The following is an 18,398-nucleotide window of genomic DNA, read 5'->3' as shown; positions in this document are numbered from 1 at the left end:
TAAAAAATAAAAGTGTAAGCAATCAGTATAGTGAGGTGCAGTGAATAAGCAAAACAAAATCAAAAAGTCGTTGCGGGAGAGATGGAACAGCGGCAGTGCCCTCAGCCCAGCATCAGCACAAAAACAACAAACTAAAATAATAAAGGGTCAACGCAAGCGTTGCTTCAGCCTAACAAGGGAAAAGCCACCAAATAAGAGAAGACAATCAATCAATTTAATCCTCGCTATAAATCTCACGCAACTTTAACGGAGACTACCAAACAACGTACATACACCACCCAAAGTTATCATAAACAACCTTCATACATGTACATCGACAACCGGTCTCAACTGCCTTCATCAGTCGAACAAACAAATGCCAAACAAGAGTAAAACATATGTCTACCTCCGCAGCATTTCAATATCGCATTACAAACGTAGGTTAGGTGAAAATCAAACTCACCTACCTCACTTTCCTCTCATGTAAATGAGTGGCAAACAATTGCGATGAACAATCGACAAAGAGCAGTGACTAACCAACTTACACATCGATCTGTCCGCACACTCTCCTGCAAACAGCTGAACTGCTGAAAATACCAACAGGTGCTTCTAATTACCAAACACGTATCCCGGACGAGCCCCCAATTTGTTACGGCCAGCTCGTAACCGCAACAAAGATGGGACAGCCACACCACTGAATTAATATAATTAATATTTATTACAAGATCTAGGGGTTTACAGAATACAAAATGCAGACAACGATCGATCCCAAAACGAGGCAACCCGAGGCCAACCAGAGATGATGTCAACTCTCCGTGCCCCCCTCATTGCATAAAACCACGATATTTATCTCCACCTCCTAATGGGAGTCAGGTGTCCTGTATCTCTGCGGCCGCCTGCAACACAAGGAAAAAACAAAACCAAATACCAAGAAAGGAACACACCCATACCCATAACATCAATATAACATAAAACCCACCACCTTTAATGAGAACACCATATTCAGCAGGACAAACCTTGTAAACCGCTCTCTTTTGTGTTTGTAGGGCTAGACCTTTAATAGTGATACATTTCTTTAATTAATCAAATTGTTAAAGATGAATAAAACAACTGACAGTCTTATATTGTATAGGAGATCGAAGGATTTGATGAACAGAACATTCAAAAAAGCAGCATTTATTTTAAATATTTTCATAATATCATAAATGTTGTTACTTTCACTTTTAATTAATCAATTTAATACATCATTAATGAAAAACTATTTAATGCCAGCAAATCAGCATATTAGAATGATTTCTAAAGAATAATTTGAATAAGAACAAGATAATGCATTCAGAAACATTATTTTAAATCTGAGAGGTCGTTTATGTCTCTCTAGCCCCTTTCACACTGCACGTCTTCTGGGTCGCCTTCTGTGTGAAAGCAAACACATCCCGGGATTGATTCCAGCATTGAACCCGGGTCGGGGACCTAGTAACATTGCTGGGTTCAGTCCCAGAATGAGCGCTGTGTGAACAAAAGGCAGATCTAATGCCATGTTGTAGTGATGACACACGTTATCGCGTGACTCTTTTACCGGCTGTTTTGAAGGAAGATCAACGTTCGCAACAAAAAAATATGTGCCAACTAATGAAGCAGAGATCAGTTAGTTCCTCACTTTCCGCGCTGACATCGAGATCGTTCGCCAGCTTTAGTGAAAGTATAACATGCCTAGCGTTTATCGACTCGTACATTACACATCACGCCCTGATGTCACGTGTCGTTACGGGATCTTTACGGGTTGTGTGTGAAAGCATGCACATATCCCGGGTAATCACTGGCAGTGTGAAAGTGCAAAATCTAGCGACCCGGGAATAATTGCCAGAACACTTTAGCTGTGTATTTGCCAGAATCGCAGTGTGAAAGGGGCTTCAGTAACCTTCTGGAGATGCAGTTAAGTAACCTGAGATCATTAGCAATCATATAAAGGACTGACAGAAATCAGACTCACCGGGAATGAGTGTTTTATTCATGGGAGTTACTCTGAATCCTCTCATCGGATACTGGAGCGGGGTGTTGGCCGGGACGAGAAGAAGAACATCATTTTCTTTACCTGATCTGAAAGACAGTTCATTCAGTTAAAGGAATGAATGTGTGCCACATTAAAGAGATCTGAGGAATTGTGGGGAACCTGATCTGGTCTTGTCTGAACTCTTCTGCCCGGCGTTTCTGCAGGTCATCCATCTCGTCTTTTGACACAAACCTGTTTGCTGGATTAGTGTTTTGGCAGGTACAGGGTGCTGGATTCTCATTGCGAAAAGGCCCGATACTGAGATGTGTAACAAGCAACAGGTGAAAATCAGAAACAAGGAATTCACTGCTTTATGGTTGCTCATAAAAATAAAATGAATCTGCTTACTTTGGTTTGGGAAAGTCTGGGATCTCTGGGTCACGGTAGAAATTTGAGAATCTTGAGAAGGTTGTTTGAGTGGGGGGAAAAAACAAATTTGAGTACAGTTTGCATGGACTTGTTGTCTATAACCAAATAAAACTTGAACAGGAGTGAATTGTATCAAATATCTTCCCACACCAGAATTAAATCACTTTTGTGGTATGTTAAAGATGTTAAGGGTTATCTGTAAGAGTTAACATTTTAGTAAACCAGTAAAAAATGTATTTGTACATTTCACTCAAAACTAAAAGCTGCTGTGACTGACACTGTAACCTGCTGCCCATAAAGGAACAGTGTTTGAAAAAATGCAACTAATCGATGGCGCTGAGAGTTGCTATTTCCTGAAGAAGAGGCAAAATACCTGCACTCAACCGGCTGGGTTACAGCTGGACTAACCTATTGAAGTTCTGAAATCTGTTTAGTACCTTTGTAATACAAACCGGATTCCAAAAAAGTTGGGATACTGTACAAATTGAGTAAAAAAAGAGATGGAATCATTTACAAATCTCATAAACATATATTTCCTTCATAACATATCAAACGTTGAAAGTGAGACATTTTGAAATATCACGCCAAATATTGGCTCATTTTGGAGTTCATGAGAGCTACACATTACAAAAAAGTTGGGACAGGTAGCAATAAGAGGCCGGAAAAGTTAAATGTACATAAAAGGAATATCTGGAGGACCAATTTGCAACTTATTAGGTCAATTGGCAACATGATTGGGTATAAAAAGAGCCTCTCAGAGTTGCAGGGTCTCTAAGAAGTCAAGATGGGCAGAGGATCACCAATTACACTTTACGCTTAAGGAAGGTTAAGGAAAACAGTTTGACACCATGGTATAATGAGCATACTCGCAACCTAAAGAGAGCAGCCCAAAAAATGGAGCGCAGCTGGAGGAAAACAAAACTAGAGGTATTTCGTATTGCTTGGCGGGAAAGTAACATATCCTACAGAAAAGCATTAAAAACTGCTAGATCCGATTACTTTTCTTCTCTTTTAGAAGAAAACAAACATAACCCCAGGTATTTATTCAATACAGTGGCTAAATTAACGAAAAATAAAGCCTCAACAAGTGTTGACATTTCCCAACACCACAGCAGTAATGACTTTATGAACTACTTTACTTCTAAAATTGATACTATTAGAGATAAAATTGCAACCATTCAGCCGTCAGCTACAGTATCACATCAGACAGTGCACTATAGACCCCCTGAGGAACAGTTCCACTCATTCTCTACTATAGGAGAGGAAGAATTGTATAAACTTGTTAAATCATCTAAACCAACAACATGTATGTTAGACCCTATACCATCTAAGCTCCTAAAAGAGGTGCTTCCAGAAGTCATAGATCCTCTTCTGACTATTATTAATTCCTCATTGTCATTAGGATATGTCCCCAAAACCTTCAAACTGGCTGTTATTAAGCCTCTCATCAAAAAACCACAACTTGACCCCAAAGAACTAGTTAATTATAGACCAATCTCGAATCTCCCTTTTCTGTCCAAGATACTAGAAAAGGTGGTATCCTCACAATTATATTCCTTCTTAGAGAAAAATGGTATATGTGAGGACTTCCAGTCAAGATTTAGACCGTATCATAGTACTGAGACTGCTCTTCTTAGAGTTACAAATGATCTGCTCTTATCATCTGATCGTGGGTGTATCTCTCTATTAGTTTTATTGGATCTTAGTGCTGCGTTTGACACAATTCACCACAACATTCTTTTGCATAGACTTGAACACTTTGTTGGCATCAGTGGAAGTGCATTAGCATGGTTTAAATCGTACTTATATGACCGCCATCAGTTCGTATCAGTGAATGAAGATGTATCCTATCGATCACAAGTGCAGTATGGAGTACCTCAAGGCTCAGTACTAGGGCCGCTACTCTTCACGCCTTAAATGTTACCCTTGGGAGATATCATCAGGAAACGTGGTGTTAGCTTTCACTGTTATGCTGATGATACTCAGCTCTATATTTCTTCGCAGCCCGGTGAAACACACCAATTTGAAAAAATAATGGATTGCATAGTCGATATAAAAAACTGGATGACGAGTAATTTCTTACTGCTAAATTCTGAAAAAACAGAGGTGTTAATTATAGGACCTAAAAACTCCGCTTGTAATAACCTAGAACACTGTCTAAGACTTGATGGTTGCTCTGTCAATTCTTCGTCATCAGTTAGGAACCTAGGTGTGCTATTTGATCGCAATCTTTCCTTAGAAAGCCACGTTTCTAGCATTTGTAAAACTGCATTTTTCCATCTAAAAAATATATCTAAATTACGGCCTATGCTCTCAATGTCAAATGCAGAAATGTTAATCCATGCATTTATGACCTCAAGGTTAGATTATTGTAATGCTTTATTGGGTGGTTGTTCTGCACTCTTAGTAAACAAACTACAGCTAGTCCAAAAGGCAGCAGCAAGAGTTCTTACTAGAACCAGGAAGTATGACCATATTAGCCCGGTCCTGTCAACACTGCACTGGCTCCCTATGAAGCATCATATAGATTTTAAAATATTGCTTATTACTTATAAAGCCCTGAATGGTTTAGCACCTCAGTATTTGAATGAGCTCCTTTTACATTATAATCCTCTACGTCCGCTACGTTCTCAAAACTCAGGCAATTTGATAATACCTAGAATATCAAAATCAACTGCGGGAGGCAGATCCTTTTCCTATTTGGCGCCTAAACTCTGGAATAACCTACCTAACATTGTTTGGGAGGCAGACACACTCTTGCAGTTTAAATCTAGATTAAAGACCCATCTCTTTAACCTGGCATACACATAACATACTAATATGCTTTTATTATCCAAATCCGTTAAAGGATTTTTAGGCTGCATTAATTAGGTAAACCGGAACCGGAAACACTTCCCATAACACCCTATGTACTAGCTACATCATTAGAAGAATGGCATCTACGCTAATATTTGTCTGTTTTTCTCTTGTTCCGAGGTCACCGTGGCCACCAGATCCAGTCTGTGTCCAGATCAGAGGGTCACTGCAGTCACCCGGATCCAGTACGTATCCAGACCAGATGCTGGATCAGCACCTAGAAAGGACCTCTACATCCCTGAAAGACAGCAGAGACCAGGACAACTAGAGCCCCAGATACAAATCCCCTGTAAAGACCTTGTCTCAGAGGAGCACCAGGACAAGACCACAGGAAACAGATGATTCTTCTGCACAATCTGACTTTGCTGCAGCCTGGAATTGAACTACTGGTTTCGTCTGGTCAGAGGAGAACTGGCCCCCCAACTGAGCCTGGTTTCTCCCAAGGTTTTTTTCTCCATTCTGTCACCGATGGAGTTTCGGTTCCTTGCCGCTGTCGCCTCTGGCTTGCTTAGTTGGGGACACTTCATCTACAGCGATATCGTTGACTTGATTGCAAATAAATGCACAGACACTATTTAACTGAACAGAGATGACATAACTGAATCCAATGATGAACTGCCTTTAACAATCATTTTTGCATTATTGACACTGTTTTCCTAATGAATGTTGTTCAGTTGCTTTGACGCAGTGTATTTTGTTTAAAGCGCTATATAAATAAAGGTGACTTTGACACTAATACTGTGGTGAAAAATAGTGGAGCAATATCAGAAAGGAGTTTCTCAGAGAAAAATTGCAAAGAGTTTGAAGTTATGTACAGTGCATAATATCGTCCAAAGATTCAGAGAATCTGGAACAATCTCTGTGTGTAAGGGTCAAGGCTGGAAAACCATACTGGATGCCCATGATTTTCAGGCCCTTATACGGCACTGTATCACATACAGAAATGCTACTGTAATGGAAATCGCAACTTGGGCTCAGGAATACTTCTAGAAAACATTGTCAGTGAACACAATCCACCGTGCCATTCGACATTGCTGGCAAAAAAGAAGCCATATCTAAACATGATCCAGAAATGCAGGCGTTTTCTCTGGGCCAAGGCTCATTTAAAATGGACTGTGGCAAGTGGAAAACTGTTCTGTAGTCAGACGAATCAAAATTTGAAGTTCTTTTTGGAAAACTGGGATGCCAGGTCATCCGGACTACAGAGGGCAAGGACAACCCAAGTTGTTATCAGCGCTCAGTTCAGAAGCCTGCATCTCTGATGGTATGGGGTTGCATGAGTGCTTGTGGCATGGGCAGCTTACACATCTGGAAAGGCACCATCAATGCTGAAAGGTATATCCAAGTTCTAGAACAACATATGCTCAGATCCAGACGTCGTCTCTTTCAGGGAAGACCTTGCATTTTCCAACCTGACAATGCTGTCACGGTTCGCAGATCAGTTTGCTCATTCTGTGTCGCTGCTCTGATTGGCCATAAGCGTCAGCTGCTGCTGACGAGCAATCAGATCAGCGACAGGTGTGTCTTGTTTCTGTGGGCCTACTTATAGTCCTGTGTTTGTCTTGTCTAGTGTCAGATCGTTTGTTACTGTCCTCTGTCATTCTTGTTCCTTGCAGTGCCGTCTAGTCCAGTTTGTTGGAGTTTCCTGCCGTTGTGCTAGTGCTTGGATTAACGTGTTCGAGTTGGCGTGTCGCCTTCGCGGTTTCCTGTTTTGGTTCCTGTCTTCGAGGTTATGCCCACTGCAGTCCCTGCACTGCCAAGGAGTGACTGCCGACTGAGAGACTTGTTCTTACCATCTGGCCTCTTTGCTCTCTTGAACATTCAAATAAAGACTTTATTCATTCGCAACTGGATCCAGTGTTTGTTTGCCCTGACATAACGATCTGACCATCATGGATCCAGCAAATGTAACCGAGGTATGAGTGATCCTTAAGAAGAACGACATTTGATCATAAAAAAAAAACGATCATGGCTACTGGTCGAGCAGTTCAGGCCTTGGTAGCCCAGGTCTCAGATCTCACCACCCAGATACAACAGCTGAGAGTCGAGCCTGTCCATGTGCCCACTGTGCCTACACCATCCGCCGTTTCACCCACCAGCCGACCTGCCAGCAACACCTCTGCTGCCTATTCGGGTGAGCCCAAACTCTGTCGTGCATTTCTGACTCCATGTTCACTGTTCTTCGCTCTGCAGCCCTCATCATTTCCCACAGAGGAATCCAAGGTTGCACTCGTCATCACGCTGCTATCAGGTAGAGCAGCGCTGTGGGGAGCAGTGACATCGGTGTCTAGAGTTGTTCCAAGCTTTCAGTAGTGAACTCCGGAAGGTGTTCAATTGGGCTGTGTCTGGCAGAGATGCGGCAGGGTACTGGCGGATCTACGACAACACAACAGGTCGGTGGCTGACTACTCCATAAAGTTCCGGACGCTCCTATTTTTTGCCCATGAGATCCCATAAAATGATTAGCTATGTTCATTAATCTAATGTTCTGCTAGTTTTCACCTGTGATATTATAACACTGAGAAGAATTACATTTGTATTGAGTCTGAAGTATGCAGACGGTTTTTTGGCGGGAGCTGTTGCCATGGTGAATCGTAATATCTGCGCTCAATTGATAATGGCTTTTTATAGTTGTGGTGCACGTGCTTAACTCAGGGTAAGTCAACTCAGAGTTCAAGTTTAAATTCCGATTTTGGGTGAACCTCCTTGGTGAACCGGCCCCAGGTCAAAACCTTCCTTGGCAATAGGCCATCGTTGTTTTGTTTTTTTCACCGAATTTGGGATTTGGTTGCTTTTTTTGTTTATTTGTCATGTTTTGATTTTGTGGCATTCATTTTTGCAAGATCTGCCTGTCTTATTTAAGTGGTATATCGCTGTATTGGGAGGTCTTGTTTGGGTGTGTGTTTTACATATTATGGTTTGATTGGGTTTGATTTTTTTTTTTTTTTTTTTTTTTCTTTGGGTTTGATTTGTTCCCCCCATGTGGTCTACTTCCCATTTTATGATTCTAGGTTGATTTGGTGTTACTTTGAGTGTCATTATGTTTTTCTTTTGATGTAAATTATGACTTGTCTGTTTAATTAATCTGAATTTTAATAATTGTTGTATTTTAGTTAATTTTGATTTGTTTGGAGCATTGTTACTATTTCTTTTGAAAATTTAGTTTACTTTAAATCCATTTAGAGTGGTGTTGAATTGTTGTAATTTATTTTCTTTTGTGTTATGAATGGTGTTACCAAGTCATTTCAGTCATAAGAGAAGGTGTTTCTCATTTTATAAAATAAATCAACCCTTTTTGTACTCTGGCTTCTAGCTCATTTATTTGAACCACCTATGCGAACAAAAAAAGAGATCAGATCACTGTTAGGGTCCCCAATCCCGGAACTTGTGGGTGGCGTAGTCAATTTGTACCATGTCCCAACTTTTTTGGAATATTTGTTACTGTCGTTTGGAATTAAAAATGCTGAGAGACATCAGTCAGTTTGTCTTTCTCTTCCGAGCCTTAACCATACTGAAACTCAAAGAAAACATACTAATTAAACTAAAATTTGCTTGGGGTAGGTAGTAAACGGTTTTATTGTCGTTTCAACTAACTCTGAGTCCTGTAGCCATGAAATAGCTCACCTTAAAGCTAACTACATTAGCATTAACAACTTGCATTAAAAATAACTACAGCTACTCCAATCATAATTTAGCTTTGAGGAGTTCAACTAAAAAGCAGGCTTTCCAGTCTCACACAAAGCTTAAAAAGAAAACCTGTCTTATTTCAAAATTTTCCCCGCTAAAATCTGCTGTGTCTGCCCCTCGGATCTTCATCACATGTGGAATAAGGACTAAACTTAGCATGAGTCAAGTGAATCTGATTTTATGACTTGCTCCTGATAAGAGAGATGGGAAGTTTTACAACTGATCCTCATTCAAACCATCCCCCAAGCGGTTGCATTTAAAACCATATCATTCTGAAGAACCCTTTTATGCTGACTTGTGTCTGTCCACAATGTTATCTCAGATCTTTTGATAGTGCCTTGCCACCCATAGTTCACTGTTTGCTCCAGTTGCACTACCAAGGACTGAAATGCTCTTTTCATGCTGAGCTAATCAAAATGAGCAAAGCTGATCAGTTGAAAGTCAAATGGCTTTGTGTGTCATTGAGATGGTGATTAGCTGCACCTGATTGAGTTTATAAGTCATTTTTAGAAGGTGGGTGATACTTTTTGTAACTTAATGATTCAGTTTTATTATTATTTATTTATTTTTTCTGACATGCTGGGGTTATCTTCACTTGGATGTTAGAAGTTGCACTGAGTAAGTACAGCTAGAAAGAAAGACTGGGTCCGTCTTAATTTCATTTAATTCAGAGGTGTAAAGTATTTGAGTAAAGTAATTGATTACTGTACTTGAGTATCTTTTTGGAGACTAGTTGTACTGAGTATCAAAGATATTAGCAATTTTTACTCTCTACTTCACTACATTTTTGAATAAGGATATGTACTCTTTAGTCCACTATATTAGTAATAAGTGTTGCAGTTACACATTACATTCTGTAGCAGTTTACTTTTGCTACAACAGAAATGATATCTCAATTACAGGGCAACGAAACTATATCTTGTGCGTTTTGCCCTTACTTCCCCCTAACTTGTCAGCGTGGCTTCTTGTGTGAATATGAGTTCCTAGCAAATAGTTGTAAATTAGTTGTTTTATATATGAGATGAGGACATGACTGCACATCCAGGGCAAGAAGGCTTTAAATTTTACATAACATTTATTTTATCCTCATAATGAAGAGACCTTTTTGAAGGTTAGCTTTACAGGGCGTTGTTCATTCTGCACGCACTGTTGTTTCAATACAAATCTGGAATGAATATGAAATCCTATTAAATAGTATGAAACACATAATTTTAATTTATTGACAAGGAATCTCTAGTATTCTGATTTCGTTATATTAAGCCTAAAAAATGTACTTCATCATGGATTAATCGGAGTCAGAAATATGCTTGTATTTGACCTAATCAATCGATAGCCTTTTGTTATTTGGCTGAAAAAAATAGATAAATTTGGCCACGATAAAAATAAATAGCCTAAATAAAAAAATAATAAATAACGTTTACTGATGTACGAGGCACTTACCTCAGTGAAGGTTTTTTTTTTCAAAAATCTCCGTCAATATAATATAATGCGAAAAGGAAACCCATTAAAAGAATGACGAATAAAGTTCTGCGGGATCCGTACATGATTAAATCTGTCGCTATTAAAAACAATGTAATATAAGTAATTTTAAGCGGTCTATATCCACTTTAAAATGAAGCTTTGAAACTCAAATTACGCCAATCAGAGTCTAAATAAAGACAGGACTCTACTGTATAGGATGTTACCTGTTGAAGAGGAACAGGTGAATGAGTGACAAGAGCCTAGAGGACGGATATGTGACTGTTTGGAGCTACATAATCAGCGATCGCTTTTTTTAATAAAAAATTTTCACATATAATTTCTGTGATTTGGGGGCGTCTTGCTTAATGTCAAGCAGTTTGCTTCATGCATCATCTTTAACAGCATTCAAGAGGTCCAATTTATTACGAACTGTGTATGCATTTTAAACACCTACATTAGGCTATATATACTTCCTCTTCCATGTCTCTGAATGAGCGCCATTTTATAAAAGCGCATTTAATGCTCAGTGGTAGCCTATGACCCGTTTCAGGGGTGACCAATTACTATTCAAAAACAGAAAATCAGTTCCACCTATTTAAATTAATTCTCTAAAATGACATTTAAAGGCAGTTCATCATTGAATTAAATAATGTCATCATCATCATGGCCGTAGCTAGGCTTTGAAAATGAATGATGTGCAGGTGGTTTCTATAATAACCCCCTTATTATAGAATTGTGCTGTATAAACCCTATAAATACAACTAATTATATACACTAACACTTGAAAAGAGACAGAAATGTAGATGTTTTTGGAAGGATGTACATTTTTAAATCATAATTCAGCATCGCGTTAGTTCAGTCAGGCCATGTTAGTCACGCTTGCATCAGCCGACAGTAAGCTCTGTTCCTGACGTGTACCAATCCAGTGTTGACACCTATCACATATGGGCTATTCCCATTTTTCAGCGTCTCTTCCATTCTATTGCTGCTTGCAATTAACTCCCTCCTCCATCCCCAACTCCACCAACTGAACCTGTAATCTGATCTAACTTTGTCCTTTCTTTTCATTCACTTCCTTGGAAGCAGTCTCTATCACGTTTTGTTTACATAATAACTCGTGTAATTGTGAATTGTAATTATGTATGCATATAATGGTTCAGTTCTGTACCCCAAGGGGGTTTGTCTTGCTGCTCTTCCCGCTGTGTCCAAGCATGGCTGTATGGACAGGTGTTACCCAGAACATAACCATCACCAACACTAACTGTATGCAATATAATTGTCATAAATATACTTGACGGAAATGGTTCTGATTGAACCCTATTTATTGCATCAAAGTTTGTTAATACTTTACTATATTTATGGGGTGGATAATTTTATCAGTTGTTTATTATTCATACAACCATACATATTGCTGTTATAGTTTTTATTTATAACCATTATATAGTTGATAACTTTGTTTAGTGGGGGAAAGCAGGGGCGAAAGTACCATTTTTCAGAAAAACATAATTTTAAAAGATAATGTTGTAGACAGAGATATATTTCTGCTGTGGCCAGTAACTCAGAAGTGTTGTCTATCAATACCAGGTGGTATTTTGTAGAAATGTAGAAAGATTTCAGTATAATTTCACTTTGAACATAAGTTGCACATTGTTACTTTCGACACCGTCGGTTGGGACGAAAGTAACACAACAATATAAGCTAGATTTTTTTTGTCTGTTACTCTTATCTTTATTAAGTATACCTGACTATGACCTTGTTGATATGTTACTGCAAACGTATTGTGCAAAAAAATTTATAAATTACATTATATTTTTATTTTAAATTTAAGTTTCATCAATGTCTCAAAACCCAACTGTACAAACTTGATTTTTAGATATATATATATATATAGTTTTTTATTTCAGTGTATTTTTATAAAACATTTTTTCAACAGAATGAACAATCTAAAAAAAAATTACATAAATTCTAAACATAATGTAACATTAGGTCTATTCATGTTTCTATCCAGTTGTTTTTATGCATCAATTAAAAATGTGCATTAAAACATCTGGAAACAATGCAAATTCATATAGGTGGAGGTTTAAAAGGTAAAGTATGCCTAAAATCTAAGTAAAGTAAATGTGACGTAGCAGCTGCCCAGAGAATATTGTTCCTCTATGTCCAGAAAAGCCCTCACATAAACATCTGGAAAAACCTCTGTCTGTCTTTCTGACCCTCACTCTTGACATACTCTTTTGGTATAATATGACAAATTTTAATAACTGATGCAACTTGCATCATACATCATGCAAGATACAGCAGTTCACAGTATAGTATGCACCAGAACCAAATAAATACATCTTGTCACTGTAGTTTTCTTACCGAATGTCCTATCTTGTCAGCAATACCCTGCCATGGACCTTTTTGATCTGTGTATCCATTACACAAACTTCACCCACCAAACCTACGTAGATTGCAAAAGACAAGATTACAAAAGACAATCATTGACCATCAGTTTCAGTGGTGCAGAAGATAAATAGTGTGTCATGCATATTTTGACGGGACAGACCCAGGTTCAAATCTGCCTTTTGGCAAACTGCTTTCTCCCTTTCTCCCTCAGAAAAGCATTTATTTTTAATGAAAATTAAGTGAATAATCAAAAAGTTGAAAATAATGTATTGGGCAGGGTAAGGGTATAAAGTGTAGAGAGGGATTTATTGTCCCAATAAGGTGGCATCCATTTAATAATTTGAATTTAACACTTTACACTTACACTGTTTTATACTACAATATTGAGGTGAAGATAATTGCCACTATTTGCATAGCGGTATTATTAATAGCAGAAAATCCTACTATTTTAACATCTATAGCTATTTGCACTTAGTGTAAATATATCTCTAAAAAAATGCTGCTATTTGCACTTAGTGTAAATAACTGCTGCCTTTTTTGATTACTGCCAGACTAATGCCGGCGATGCAATATTGCTATTAAAAATAAAATAAAAACCTATAGGCTAAATAAAATAAACTCGAAATCCCTAAACCACAACTTCCTATTTTATTAAGTGTCAAATTAAGAGGAAAAAGTAGTCGCTTACAATAGCTGGATCTGTCAACATGGAGGCTGCATCTCGCTCCTAACTCTCTGAAGACTCGTTCTCTTCAGCAGAGTCTCGCAGCGATCATTTTCAACGGATGCTAAACATTCTGAATTATATATGCAGACAATCATATGAGGAGTTTAGAAGCAAATTAGTCAATTGGAGAACAAATTTTATTTTTGAAAACAAAATTTATTTACAGAGGTCTGGACCTCGTGACCTCATAGATGGCTATGGGCCTGGTCATCATCTCAGTTCAGTTTAAATAGTATCTGTGCAATCATTTGCAATCAAATCAACGATATCACTATAAATGAAGTGACCCCAACTAAGCAAGCCAGAGATGACCGCAGCAAGGAACCAAAACACCATCGGTGACAGAATGGAGAAAAAAACCTTGGAAGAAACCAGGCTCTGTTGGGGGGCCAGTTCTCCTCTGACCAGACGAAACCAGTAGTTCAATTCCAGGCTGCAGCAAAGTCAGATTGTGCAGAAGAATCATCTGTTTCCTGTGGTCTTGTCCTGGTGCTCCTCTGAGACAAGGTCTTTACAGGGGATCTGTATCTGGGGCTCTAGTTGTCCTGGTCTCCGCTGTCTTTCAGGGATGTAGAGGTCCTTTCTAGGTGCTGATCCACCATCTGGTCTGGATACGTACTGGATCCGGGTGACTGCAGTGACCCTCTGATCTGGATACAGACTGGATCTGGTGGCTACGGTGACCTCGGAATAAGAGAGAAACAGACTAATATTAGCGTAGATGCCATTGTTCTAATGATGTAGCAAGTACATTGGGTGTTATGGGAAGTGTTCCCGATTCAGGTTTACCTAATTAATGCAGCCTAAAAATCCTTGAACGGATTTGGATATTAGAATCATATTAGTATGTTATGTGTAAGCCAGGTTAAAGAGATGGGTCTTTAATCTAGATTTAAACTGCAAGAGTATGTCTGCCTCCCGAACAATGTTAGGTAGGTTATTCCAGAGTTTAGGTGCTAAATAGAAAAAGGATCTGCCGCCCGCAGTTGATTTTGATATTCTAGGTATTATCAAATTGCCTGAGTTTTGAGAACACAGTGGACATGGAGGATTATAAATTAACAGGAGCTCATTCAAATACTGAGGTGCTAAACCATTCAGGGCTTTATAAGTAATAAGCAATATTTTAAAATCTATACAATGTTTGATAGGGAGCCAGTGCAGTGTTGACAGGACCGGGCTAATATGGTCATACTTCCAGGGCTGGGGAGTATTGAAATACATTTAACAGTGTTAAGTATACAGTTCAGACCAATAGTTTGGACACACCTTCTCATTCAAAGAGTTTTCTTTATTTTCATGACTATGAAAATTGTAGAGTCACACTGAAGGCATCAAGGGCTATTTGACCAAGAAGGAGAGTGATGGGGTGCTGCGCCAGATGACCTGGCCTCCACAGTCACAGGACCTGAACCCAATCGAGATGGTTTAGGGGTGAGCTGGACCGCAGACAGAAGGCAAAAGGGCCAACAAGTGCTAAGCATCTCTCGGGGAACTCCTTCAAGACTGTTGGAAGACCATTTCAGGTGACTACCTCTTGAAGCTCATCAAGAGAATGCCAAGAGTGTGCAAAGCAGTAATCACAGCAAAAGGTGGCTACTTTGAAGAACCTAGAATATGACATATTTTCAGTTGTTTCACACTTTTTGTTATGTATATAATTCCATATATAATTCCACATGTGTTAATTCATAGTTTTGATGCCTTCAGTGTGAATCTACAATTTTCATAGTCATGAAAATAAAGAAACCTCTTTGAATGAGAAGGTGTGTCCAAACTTTTGGTCTGTACTGTATTTAAAATACAAAATATGAGTAAGTGTATTTCGTTATAATTACATTTTAAATAAGGCGTAATCAGATAAGAGTTACATCTGAAAAGTATTTTAGATTACCAGTGATTACTTTTAGTTTGACTTTTATATTTGCTGTGTGGCTTGGACGTGGCATGCGTCAATAATAGACTAGGCGCCTATCTTTAGTGAAGCGGCACTGAGAGCAGCTTCTGGGACACTTTTGAAAGTGCCACAGCGCGTCTGATGTAAACAGTGTTGTGCTAGTTACTAAGAAATAGTAACTAGTTACAGTTACTAGTTACTTAATTCAAAAAGTAACTCAATTACTTTGTTGATTACTTACACCAAAAAGTAATGCATTACTGTTTAAAGTTACTTTTTAATGTTCCCATTAATGCGCTTTTATGCGTTATGGTCTCTATACAAACACTGTGGTCTCTATTTTTAAACACTATTTTGATTAAGTCAGACCAGCACAAACTGAATATTGTATATCGCAAGGATTTCTGAAATACATAACAAAACACTTGAATAATATATTCAGAATCAAAAACTAAAGTGGCTTCTGCATCATAAAAGCTGTTGTGTTGAGCCCTTAAAAATGTTCCTTTCACAGCTTAAGTATGAAAACTATCAACAAAGGACAACATAATAAATAAATGAAAGCAATCGGAATTATTCAGAATCAATTTCGAGAAACATAAACACATACATATATGCTGTTTAAAAATGAAATCTATGTTATCATGCTAAGGAGCTGACTGAAAGTCGGCGACTCCACAGTAGAGACAGGCTGCATGTTTTCAACAATGTTTCACCTGTATGAGAAAAACATACAGAGAATCACTTAAGACATTTTGCTGTAGACCCATTCCACATAATAATATTCATTAAAACTGTATGTTAATTGAATTCATGAATCCGTGAGTAGGCTACAGTTTACAAATCCATGGGAACGGATTGCGAAAGTGTGCGCACAGATTATGAATTTGTGGGTACAGATTCAAAAACCGAGGGTACGGTTTACAAAATCTGAGCGCACGGATTGGAAATTCGTGGGCTAGGATAGGACATTCGAACCAGAAAGAAACCTCTTACATTTGACTAAAAGGTTTTTGTCTTTATGCTCAACTAAAGAGAAATAATGAGTATATTTCCACTTTGAGAAACTCGTGTTGCTCTCGCCTTGACTCTCCATGACTGCCGCACGTACTTGAATAAACGGAAACACGCCCACATTGCGTCTATGTGTTTACAGTGGTTGGCATCCACCAATCCTACAATGCGTCGCTGCTGCAAACAGGTTAGGCTGCACTTCAGTCAAAATTAATTCATTTTTAAAAAAGTAACGGACAATGCACCATACGGTAACGGTAACAGTTACTTTATTTAAAAAGTAATGCGTTACAGTATTAGTTACTGTCAAAAGTAACTGCGTTACAGTAACGTGTTACTGCCCAACACTGGACAACACTCTTAAAAAAAAGGGTTCATTGAGGTTCTATATAGAACCATAGGGTTCTGTACTCAACTCCAAAGAACCTTTTATGCTACAAATGTTCTATAATGACAAGAAAGAACCCTTTTGGCATAAAGGTTCTTTAGGCCTCATATTCATTCATATAGTACATTATTCTGCAACATTTTGTATTTGTAATTAAATTATTGTTTGTAGTAACTTAATATCACATTTTAATCATGCTGATTTTTGGAGAAAAACTGAAATGGCACTCTTCGTGTGATATTGATTAACTACATAAAATGATGAAAGTGAAGTGACATTCAGCCAAGTATGGTGACCCATACTCAGAACTCACTTTCACTTTAACTACATAAAATGATATAAATATATACATTTTCTAACCCCCATATCTTGAATTTTGTGATCATTCACATGCATTCATAAATGCATTTGAATACACTGAATAATGCAGTGAAAGAACGCACTCAAAATGCACATGAGCCAAGCGCACTAGTATGACTTCATCATGTAACTTTACATTAGCCTAGATGCGTGCACTTTTTAGGCACGATTTGTTTAGTTTTTAAATATAATTGATACTGTTAAAAGGCACATCATTAAAAAAAATACGAGTTCACATATCACACCTAAACACGCGTGGAAAACGTAATTAGAACTAGCTACTAAATTAGTTAAAAATGCCTATCCATATTCAGCTATGATTCGTGAACCCCAAACTGACTCAAATGATTCGCGAACCTGCTCCGAACTGACTCAAATGATTCGCAAAACCGCTACGAACTCCCGAACTGAATCAAATGATTCGCGATCCCCAAACTGACTCAAATGATTCGCGAACCCGCTCCGAACTCCCGAACTGATTAAAATGATTCACGCTGCGAACTCCCGTACTGACTCAAATGATTCACGCTCCGAGCTCCCGAACAGAATCAAATGATTCGCGAACCCACTCCGAACTCCCGAACTGATTAAAATGATTCACGCTGCGAACTCCCGTACTGACTCAAATGATTCACGCTCCGAGCTCCCGAACAGACTCAAATGATTCGCGAACCCGCTCCGAACTCCCGAACTGATTAAAATGATTCACGCTGCGAACTCCCGTACTGACTCAAATGATTCACGCTCCGAGCTCCCGAACAGACTCAAATGATTCGCGAACCCGCTCCGAACTCCCGAACTGACTCAAATGATTCACGCTGCGAACTCCCGTACTGACTCAAATGATTCACGCTCCGAACTTCCAAACTGACTCAAATGATTCGCGATCCCGCTCCGAACTCTCAAACTGACTCAAATGATTCGCGATCCCGCTCCGAACTCCCGAACTGATTCAAATGATTCACGCTCCCAACTCCCAAACTGACTCAAATGATTCGCGAACCCGCTCCGAACTCTCAAACTGACTCAAATGATTCGCGAACCCGCTCCGAACTCCCGAACTGATTAAAATGATTCACGCTGCGAACTCCCGTACTGACTCAAATGATTCACGCTCCGAACTTCCAAACTGACTCAAATGATTCGCGATCCCGCTCCGAACTCTCAAACTGACTCAAATGATTCGCGATCCCGCTCCGAACTCCCGAACTGATTCAAATGA

At 38.8% G+C, this 18,398-nt stretch overlaps 1 protein-coding gene and 1 long non-coding RNA gene across 2 annotated transcripts in view; both read right to left on the bottom strand.

Annotated features, from left to right (window-relative positions):
* Positions 1 to 18,398, bottom strand: part of LOC132133471 (von Willebrand factor A domain-containing protein 5A-like) — a 57,642-nt gene that overhangs the window by 25,344 nt on the left and 13,900 nt on the right. The window lies entirely within an intron of this gene.
* LOC132133564 (uncharacterized) lies at positions 1,968 to 2,431 on the bottom strand. Its single transcript, XR_009429172.1, has 3 exons — positions 2,378 to 2,431; positions 2,150 to 2,287; positions 1,968 to 2,076 (listed from the first exon to the last, which is right to left on the bottom strand). It is a non-coding gene; the product is annotated as an uncharacterized LOC132133564 (long non-coding RNA).

Source organism: Carassius carassius, chromosome 50 (genome assembly GCF_963082965.1).
Source record: "Carassius carassius chromosome 50, fCarCar2.1, whole genome shotgun sequence".
NCBI classification, from domain to species: Eukaryota; Metazoa; Chordata; class Actinopteri; order Cypriniformes; family Cyprinidae; genus Carassius; species Carassius carassius.
This window is presented reverse-complemented; position numbering and strand designations above follow the sequence as displayed.